This window comes from Pyrgilauda ruficollis, unplaced genomic scaffold (assembly GCF_017590135.1).
Source record: "Pyrgilauda ruficollis isolate IOZ18807 unplaced genomic scaffold, ASM1759013v1 scaffold2, whole genome shotgun sequence".
NCBI classification, from domain to species: Eukaryota; Metazoa; Chordata; class Aves; order Passeriformes; family Passeridae; genus Pyrgilauda; species Pyrgilauda ruficollis.
Window position 1 is genome coordinate 11,708,809 of NW_024519206.1, and position 9,994 is coordinate 11,718,802.

The window sequence follows — 9,994 nt, forward strand, 5'->3', positions numbered from 1 at the left end:
ATGTCAGCTATTAAATTTTATCGGTCTATCTGGTTTTATAAACAGTAAATAATTATAGCTGGCAAAATAAATAAGCTTGGAGTGTTTTCCAATGCATTATCCTGACCTTTCTTGTGTGTGTCTGGGTCTGGGTCTGGGTCTGGGTCTGTGTTTGCTTGCTGAATTTTCTGAATTAGAGTGATAAAAAAAAAAAAATTGCAGTAATTTTTGGCTATTTGTGCCAATTAGTCTGTTTCTAGAAAATCCATGATAATAAAAAAAGGATGCATAAAGGCAATCTGGCTTCATCCTAACCAAGTGCACAGAATTGAAGGAATCGAAGCAATGGTTGCCTCAGGATGCTCAGGCTCTGCATTGCTGATGTGGCTGGTGCAAGAGAGCCTGGGGAGCTGGGGATTTGCTTCTTCTCTCCTTGTCCCAGAACCTGCTAAGCCCACAGACCTCCTAACCACTCCATTAGTAAATGAAATGTTCTGCTACCTAGGAAATCAAATAGGAAACAGAGCATCTTTATGCCACTGCATGAAGCACCAATAAAGGGGTGGAAACATGCAAGAAGGTGGATCAGAAATATGGACTAGCTCAGCTGAAGGTTTTGACTGAGAAAGGCCTGTAGCGTTCCTACAACAGAGAATATTTGTTTTGCTTTGTTACTGTTCCTCATAAGACAGATCATCTATAATGCACACTTAATAAAATGCACACTTAATAAAATGACCAGATAACAGGTTACCCCAAGCAGCATATGAGAATATTGTGGAGACCTCCATGTGAAGACATTGTGGAAACCTAAAGTGTAAACAATTTCAAAAGGTGATTGGATGAATTGAAACAGGGCCAGGGACAGCTGAGAAATATGATGTACCAAAGGCAACCTCTGGCTAAGGAAGACCCTGCCCTGTGCATTGCCAGAAGCTGGAAGAGCTCAGCACAGGAATGATCCTACCCTGATCCTCACACTTTCCATCAGTGCTGGGAACAAGTAGATGTAATGAGTGATCTTTATAGGCAGCAGCAATCCAAACACTAAATATCAATTCCACACAAATAACAAGTTCACTTACTATTAAAAACAGCAGTGAAAATGTGAACAATGTCTTTCTTCTCTCCAGGCTCTGGAGTGAAACTTCCTTGCAGAAGCTGCTGCAGGAAGCTTCAGGTAAAGGCAAGCACTGCGACACCCTGGTGACTGCTACAAGCAAAGCCTCTGAAATCCATCGACCTTGGGAGTAATGCTGAAGATTTTCCGACCCTCCTCTGTCACATATGTTTCCTTTACCACCAAATAACTCTTTCTTTTCCTTTTGTGTGTGAATTTTCATAGGAATTGTAAGTAGTTTCTTAGACAGATGGGATGCTTGAGTCAGTCTTTCCATTTTCTTTGACAGGAAAATGGGATTTGTTGGGTTTTTCATGAAGAGGGAGGAAGAATTTTGATAGCTCCTCCGTAAGATCTTCTGTGTTACTGATGTAAAGGTTCAGAATCACATAATGAAAGACCAGCAAAACTACCCATTCTAAGTCAAGAAGGGCATTTCTGGCTCTAGTTGTGAGAACAGTAGTTTAGAATTTTTTTATTGCATTACAGAAATCTGCATAATACCATATACAAATGCCGTTTATAAATAGAGATGTTTGGGTGAGTGTTCTTTACTCCTCATTTGTCCAGGGCATATGGATGTGTGATGATAAACGCAGTACATGCACACTCAGGATCTCTGGTTAGGCTAAATGTTTTCCTGATTCAGCATAGCGTGCTTTAATAATATAATTCAATTTTTCCTTATTTTTAATGTTATTTCAGCCCGTTAACATAATTTGGTGAGCTATTACAGTTGTTACAGCTGCTAGTTTTGCCCTTAATACTGATTTCACTTATGACCTCAGTCAGAACTAGATTTAAAGTTTGAGATGATGTAAGTGAATAAGGATTATTAGATTTATTCATATGGCAATTTAAATAAGAAACTGCCTGGCTTAGAATAAATGGTAAATGAAAAATGCATGTGATTTATAGACCTGTCCACTTTAAAGATTTATACACACAGTGGGATGATTAAGTAAGAGACAGACCTGATTACATGAAATATGTAATTTTTGTAATGCAATATTGGAAGCAAGCTGCTAAACAGCAGCAGCATAACAATGATTGTCCCAACAGCTTTTATTACAATATTACTGTACAGCTGGTATGTAGTCATGTAAACACAAGCAGCAGGCTTATCACCATTTCTTTTCCTTGACAACTGGTAGATGTTATTATGTTCCCATGAAAAGCATCTTTTCCTCTCAGAGGCTGCAGTACCATCTCCTGGAAGCAGGACTGCAGTGGGACTGGAGTTGCCTCCAGGCTTTGTCTGTCCCTCCCATCTAAGAGCACCATTTTCCTGTGAGTTTCTGCTTTCCTACAAATGTGTGTACAAGCACTCCCAAGGCTGCGTGCCAAGATCACAATTAAACCCCTGATTAAACTATTCTGTATCTGAAATAGGTAGAGACTTCTGACACTTGGCTGAAGCAGTTGTGCCTCTCCATCAGAACCTAAGATGGTCCAGACACATCATCACAGAAACAACAGGACTGGGAAAAATCCTATCATTTTTCTACTACTTAACAGAAGTAAAAAGCTCTTCCTTTGCTCTCTATCAAGTCTGAAAAGCAATAAACTAAATGCATTTCCTTTCATAGGTTTTAAGGGTGAAAGAAGGTGTTGTGATTATTTAGCCTTTCTACCACAATATAACACAAGCCGTGGACCTCCATTCAGCAATTCCAGCTGTCTTCCCCTTTAGCTGAGAACCTGGAGAAGCCCTCAATCTCACTACTGCTGCAGTAAAAGGCCTTAATAAATACCACCAGTGAGGTCTAAGCATTGCAACAACCTGTTGTGCCTCTTAAGGCAGTATCTTTGCACACAAGAATAAAAAAACAATACAATCTGGGGTCGTTGTGGCATTTTTGATTGTTTGCATATTTTCTCCATGTGGAGAATTAAAGACTACAAGGGAAAATTGGATACATTGTGTAAAGAGATACCAGGCTATGCCATTCTATATGTATTAAGACACTTTTTAGGAGAAAGCTTAGTAAGTGTGTTTCAAACCAGGGGGTCTTCCATAACATAATTTGCAGAGAGCGAATTGACCCAGAAAATTTTAATCTAAATCCCAATCTGATTTGTATAAAGTAATTTAATTTCCTCCCTAGTAGTTATATGGATTTTATCAATTATACCAATTAAATTGTCAAGCAGATTTATTGACCAGTCATCTACAAGACACTTTCTTTGATGTACTATTCTGGTGTCATCAACTGGTCATGAAAGTCTAGCCGTAGTATTTTGGTGTCATTATGTACAGCTCAAAAGAGAAGGTTCTATTAAATGAGTGCTGTGAACCAAATATTGAAATGAGGATGGAAAGCTCCTCATTTTGAATTGCAGACACAAAATTACAGATGCAATCTGTTTAGATGCTTAGCCATCCTACATGGATGCCACACGTTTGATTTCTGACCTCTGAGCTGCACCTCAGTAAGAAATCTCATTGCTAATAGCTATCATCTACATGTAGTAATTCTTGCTAAAAATGCATACCCAGTAAATTTCAAATACAAAAACTGAGGCACAAAATTAAGGCCTGGTTTTGAACTTGACAACTCATGCTTTTCAGCATGTTGCATTTTCTCTATTGCTTGAGTTCTAGACAAGGGGCAAAACTTTGTTCCTATCCATCCTGAAAAATTTTGTTATTAAAATAAATTTTACTTTGTCAGAACAGATTACTAGAATCAGACATCTTGCTTCCATTGAGTGAGGCACAGTGCAACTTCTTTGTGACCTTTTTCTAACTTTTTTCTACAAGTTTGCCAAATGAGACTACAACTAGAAAAAGAATCAAGAATTTACTGATCTTTGTCATCAAGGCAAAACCAGAATTTGTAGTTGATAATAAAGGGAGGTTGCTGTGGAGCATATTCAAAAGTCTAAAGACAAAAGTAAATGAAAGTAATGAATTTGACACCCTCTGGAGTGCTTTGGTGCCTATTTGGCCACAAGACTTGGCACATAGACTCCCCTCCCATTAGGGGTTCAGAGAATATACACCATAATCTGAGCATGTTTGGTCTCCTACAATATTCTTCTAGAACGGAGGGGTTTTTTAGAAACTAGACACCCAGCATGAGTAAGAGAAGGCAGACTTGCCCTCCATCAATGAAACTAAGTCCTATGGTATCAGTTGTAGGGAACCACAAATCTGGTGGTTGGTATTATGTCCTATTATAACTAAACTTAAGCTTTCGCATTTCACTGTTGGCATAGAAGTCCAAATTTTGGTTCACGTCACTGCTTGAATTCTAGTCTTAAAACATGCGGAGAAGTTTGCAAAAATCAATAGATAGAGTGAGATGGCAAACAGAGCTGATATGTGAAAGACACATATTTTTTTGAAAGAAAATAGATTGTTGAAGCGTTGAAGAGCAACCAGGATTATTCCAGAAACACTTGGCTGCGTGCCTAATCTCAGGGGGGTTTTTTTGTTAAGCCTCACTGTGAATGCAGACTTTAGCCAACAGCTCTGTATCACTCTAGTGAATGATGTCATGAAAGAATTTCATTATGAATATAAAAGAAAAATAACAGCTATGTCAGTGCCTCGCTCAGCCTTGAGGAGTAACCTTCATGGAAGGTTCTTCAGCACCTCCAGGGAGGTATGCTGGATGTCCTCGCCATGAAAATGTGGGACTGGCCTCTTATAGAATAAAGTGTTTGACTGTCAGTCATATGCATTGTTAGATTATGTGTTGTCAGGTTTACTCAGCAAAATATGCTTTGTTGCTGGGAAGGTGTTATGAGCTCGTTGGTTTCTTCTGCTTGACACTTCTGACTCTCACTTCCGTATCAGTGCCTGCACAGCCTTGCTGATCCCAGCCTCAGCCAGGAAGCACCTGGCTTTCATATCCTCTAAAAACAGCAGACCCTTTGCTTGAGCTTATCAGTGATCAGCAGACCCTCCTTGCTCAATCCATCACTGATAAGCTGTAAATGTGACAAAGTTCAAGCTGCTGTATCCCTGCTTAGGCAGAGCACCTTGCTACAGAACCTTAGGGAATTATTTTCTGCTACAGCAATTCAATCATTTGGGTTTCATTACTGGTCTCCAGTGGTTATCCCAGCTGTAATTACCCAGAACTTTGATTTAAGGAGACAGTATCTCATTCCTTATTATTACTTTAAATAATACATAAAAATGTTTAATTTAAAATGTACCAACTGGTATCATCTGAGCTACTCAAGGAGCAGGTATGGCACAGAAGAAAGAATCATTATTAAATGGGCTCATTCATCAGACAGGTCAGCATCTGACACCACAGGGGGAGGAAAACAAGGCCTTGTAAGACCCTGCTCCAGAAAAAAATTGATGGATCTCATTTGGTCCTGAGCAAAGTGCTGGGAAGGATATGAGCTGGCAGCAATTCCCATCTCCTTCTCTGCCAGCTCCTTTTGGCCACTAACATTGGTGATGATGCTCTGTGAGCTGTGCAGCCAGCAGCACCTCGGTGGGTTACCCAGCAGGTGGCTGTATTCCCTGCACCAACTCACAAATCCATAAGGGATGGCTTCTTTTCTCATTGCCTTCTGTGAAGAGCTGTGCCATTAGTGAATTTATAAACATGCCCTACCAGGTGACCAAATAAAAGCTCTGTGTTTGAAATGACGTCAAGTTTTCACTAATATTTCTTTATTTAAAGAAAGCAAAGGATTTTTAGAGTGCTTGAGAAAGTGGTGGTTCTAATTTGATTGTGGGATTTAAAGTCAATTTTACACTTACAGTAAGTATTAATTCTATTTACTCTATTAATTCCATTTATTCTATTCTATTAATTCTGTGCATTCCATACATACCAAGACAGAAGAGAGTGGTTCAGCCAACACAGAATTTGCACATACATGCAGGTAGCAGTGTCCACACTAGCAGAACTCATCACCAGCAGAACCTGTGTTCTTTGTTGGTTCTTCAAATGTTATTGTTATTGCTACTGTTATCATCCCTGTTGGCATTTTAGTAACAGCAACCACATTAAAGAACTTAAAATAAATATAAGCTGCAGGACCCCAGCAGATGAAAGAGATTTCAGCTTTTTATTTAGGCGTGCATAACTGGTGCCTTCCAACATGCTCCTCACTTGGAGAATTGCTGCAAAAGAAGTTTTGCAAAAGATTTTTAATCTGGCAATAATGTACTGTTTTGTGTAAGTCATCCCCAATGTAAAGGATGTCATAGGAGAACACAAGCAGGTGCCTGAAAGAGACCTATACTGATGCTGAAAATGTAATTTAAAAAAAAAAAAAAAACCAAAAAAAACCAAAAAACCAACAAACAACAACAAAAAAAAAAACAAAAAACCAAAAAACAACAACAAAAAAAAAAAAAAAAAAAACCCACAAAAATACACAGGGTGGAGGAAAAAAAAAAAAACCAACAGAGAAAAAAAGAGATGCTACGCAAAAGGCAACAACCACAGTGTTAGCAATTCCTCTGTTTGCAATCAGCTTCCAAGAGAAAAGGCATTATGAGACACACCTAGCTTCAACTGCATTTGGTCTAACCAAGGTGAAGATGCAGCCTTTACAAAGGTAGAAGCTGTTGTAGTAACATAAATAATATGACAATTTCTACCTTCTTCACCCTTTCTCTGAAAGAATCTCCAAGCCAAACAAGCTATATACAGTGCATTGTTGACACAAAGCAATCCAGTAGGAGAGAATCATAAAATCATACATATTTAAGATATCTAAAAGGAAAAGAAATTAAGGAATATTTAAATGTTTTGAAGATACAGTTACAAAATATGTAAGCACCAATAGGCACTGAACTGAGTTTCAAAAATTGCTCAGGCAATTATCAATAGCATAAAGGCAGCTTGACTAAGAAAACTCAGAGCTGAAATATTTTATTCCAGGCATAACAAAATATTTTCTGACAGGTGTGGATCCCTAAATCTTTCTAAATCCTAAGAATAAATCTTTTGACCTGCTGTAGGCCTCAGCTAAAGAGAAAATCCCATGTTCCTGTTGAAATCTCCATCTAACAAACTTCTAAAATTGCTGTCTTTTAAGACTGAGGTAAACTGCAGAGCTACTTCTCTGAACTCTTTATGTTCCAGCAAATCCTCATGAGTCAAAACACGTTCGGCATTTAGCCATGAACTCCATTGCTGGCTGGATGCTATCTTTCCAAATGCTGTGGCTGCAAAATGCAATGCAATCTCCCCTTTCACCTTGCACTATCTTTCCTTTCTATCCTAAGTTACCACAGTCTCAGTGACAAATTGTTCCTGGCATACAGCTGCATCAATTAGGAAAAAAGAAATCAAATATAAAAACATCTTGAAAGCACCAAGTGTTCTATCTCTACTGCTTTCCTCTACTTTGGTAGTTAGTGGCCAAAAGTAGAACAGTGCTTCAGGCTCTCAAGAGTTAAGGTACTGACTGCCTCCAAAAATCAGGACCTCTTATCATACCATATATCCTTGGATTACACAGATGCCACTGCTATGGAAGTGACAGCTTCAGCTGAAAATGAAATGGAAATGTAGTTCTTTCTACTGACAAGTGCTAACCAAGTTTAGTACATGATGACTTCTGCTCTCTTCCCAACATTTCTGCCATATACATCAAATTATTTTATTTTCTGTATTTCAGTACTTTTCCTTCTGTCTGTGATTGTTTAAAGGATTTCCTTCTTAGATTTTTTTTATTCCATCTTCTTTTCCTTAGCTTTCAGCTAGTGTTCCTACTGGGTTTTTTGCTGTCTTTTAGCTTTTGGTGTTTGGTTGTTTTTTTTTTAATATGGATCAATCACTTCTTACTCATCAGTCTCTCCAGGAAGAAGTCAAGTGTTCCTCAGGCTACAACTGTTATTTCCACTGGCCTTGTACCTTGTACTCCAAATGTGTTGCTGTACATGAGTGCTGTCTTCTCCTCTGGCACATGCCATTGTGACCGTGTTGGTAGGAGGAATTCCTGCTGAGCTGCGGCCTCAGCTGGTCCCCAACTACTGTCTGAAGAAGGAATAAAACATTAAGGCACAGATGCACAAAAAGCCCCTCTATACAGGGCTGCCACCAACTCTTCAGGTATTGAGATCAACTGATGTAACAAAAAGATGTCACAGAGGACCAAAGAGTGAATTTCCTAGAGCTACTGGGACAGGCCAAATGGCCTCTCTTGTGGAGGATGGAGAGGGAGCTGGATCATACCCAGGCACACCTTAAAAAAGGCAGTGTTGAAGGTTGGATGTCTGCTATGTTTTGAACTGCATGTCAACGAGGAAAAATGATACCTCCCATGGTTTTGAAGGGAATTGACATTCATTTTATGTTCTCCAGATGGTACAGAGATAAAACACTAAGTAGGTGGATGATATGGGTCAAAAGAAAAACCAGGACCCATCCCTTCCTGTGGGAGACTGCTGTGCATAGGCAGAGTGCCAGCACGGGGGGCAGCTTGGGTAAGCATTTTGAGATGGAGACGGCAGCTTGAATCTAGGGGATGGGTTGTCAAAATAAAGTGAGTTTCAGATTCATACCACTTCTTGTCACACACTTAACTAGCTAAATCTGTGAATGAGTGGCTCAATGTCCAGAGGACAAAGCTTTTTACTTTTTACTCTTTCCATATCTAGAACTTAAGGTCCTTCTGTGTTGAGGCATAACTGACCTCCCACCCCTGAGGACAGATAGATTGATAGATAGATAGAAAGACAGATAGATAGACAGATCTGTATCTGCTTATATCCCTTGCAAGGAGGTATAATGAGAGACAAGACATGAAAGCATGTGTGCATTACAGACCAGCTTAGGAGGACTTCATAAGCCTCTCTCCCATGATCTGTGTCCATCTCTATAAGCCATGGTCTGAGCAGCACTAATGCAGCTATTTCAGAGCCCTTCCAGAGGATTTGTAGTAAGAGCATAGCAAGATACATGATCCAGCCTGGTATTTATACAGTGATTTCACTGGCATTGTATCTGTGCATCTGACATAAAGGGGAGCTGGTTTGAGTGTGTGGAAGTGATAAAAATGTGATGTGTAGAAAATGAGTTCCAGGTCCATGCTCAACTTGTGCCTTTTGACTCAAAAAAATACCAGACCTGGCCACTGAAGATTCATTTGCTATTTTTTCTTACTGCCCATACAAACACCTGTAGTGAATTATTTTTTTGCAAAGCACATGCAAAAGAAAAAAAAAAAAGCACTAGCAGCCAAAAGCAAATGTAACAGTCCAGAGCTTCTATTAAACATTTTGAACACAACTTGTTGAAGACTAAACGATTGAACAGGCCTATTTCATGGATATCCTTGCAGTGGCCTACAGTGGCCACAAAGAGGCTCTTGTCTCCCTTGGGGAGTGGGATGTGCCAAGCTCCTTCTCCGTCTCTTGCAAGAAATTCTACAGGCCAGTTGAAATTCTTCAATTGTCATATATTTTCTTATCATCAGAAGACTTGATCTACAAGTATTCTGAGATTTTGACCATGCTGAAAAAAACCCACCAAAAATAAAAGGTTTAACACCAATGCGTGTGTAATGTAGAATATAAGGATGTGTGGTGGCTGTCTTGGCTTTTATGCAGTGAATCATGATTGTAAATATATTTACTTTAGCACACATATAATTTATTTTTCCCACAGCAAAATCAGTGTTACTTCCACTTTAAAAGCCAGAAATTTCACTCAAGCATTAAAAAAACCAAACAAACAAACAAATATTCCAGTACATTTAGATTTTTTTGAAAGAAAACTGTTACTTCGTTAGAATTCAAGAAACAAGTTTTGCAATAAAACGTTAGGATACTGTAATACACTCATTGCGTGGTATCACACTGGACCCCACAAAAAAAGGGAAATGTTGCCTGTGATAACAGCAAAATTGAGCAACTGCACCCGTTACACACAGAGTTATCTCTGGAGAAGTGACACTTTCAGGGTC